Source organism: Rana temporaria, chromosome 8 (genome assembly GCF_905171775.1).
Source record: "Rana temporaria chromosome 8, aRanTem1.1, whole genome shotgun sequence".
NCBI lineage: Eukaryota > Metazoa > Chordata > Amphibia > Anura > Ranidae > Rana > Rana temporaria.
Genome location: NC_053496.1, coordinates 1,987,193 through 1,987,788, shown reverse-complemented (window position 1 = coordinate 1,987,788; position 596 = coordinate 1,987,193). Strand labels below are relative to the sequence as shown.

Sequence of the window (596 nt, the reverse complement as noted above, 5' to 3'; positions counted from 1 at the left end):
GCCCTGCCGGGGGTCCATGGTGTGTCCGGTGGTAGGAAGTTACAATCGGGGGGGGGACTCGTTCCAGAATGTGGAAGACGTTTCGTATCAGTCACAGAAGAAATGGTTTGGGGTCTTCAATATTTCGGAACAAGTCCGGCTGATGGTGACCGACGACTACGAGATCTGTGGAATGAATGTACATTTCATTGTTTAAAAGGAAATAAAACCCCCAAAAAAAGTGATGTGCATCTCGTAATTGATTGGAATGCTAAAATTGGTAATATTTACCGTGTCTTGAAAAAGTATTCATACCCCTTGAAATTTTGTCATGTTACAACCGTATATGTATTTTATGTGATGGACCAACACAAAGTGTCACATAATTATTAAGGTTGTCCCGATACTAGTATCGATACTGAGCATTGTACTTGTACTCGCACAAATGCTCCGGAGGTGGAGAGCGGAGCAGTCCTCGGGTATGGAGGAGAGGAGAGCTGCTGTTGCCTAGTCCCCAAAGAGAAAGCCAAGCCCGACGCTGCCGCTGTCTAGTTGATTAGCGCTTGGGGAACATAACAGCTTTCATTTGAATAGCTGTGTGTTCCTCGTCATCAGTG

General features: G+C 45.3%; 1 protein-coding gene across 1 annotated transcript in view; it reads left to right on the top strand.

The window, feature by feature from the left end:
- The window catches only part of EMG1 (EMG1 N1-specific pseudouridine methyltransferase), a 10,256-nt gene extending 10,032 nt beyond the window's left edge, over positions 1–224 (top strand). Inside the window, exon 6 of the mRNA XM_040361198.1 lies at positions 1–224. This exon is cut by the window's left edge and continues 512 nt beyond it. The gene's annotated coding sequence lies outside the window, so the exon portion shown is untranslated.
- Positions 225–596: the final 372 nt, after the last annotated feature.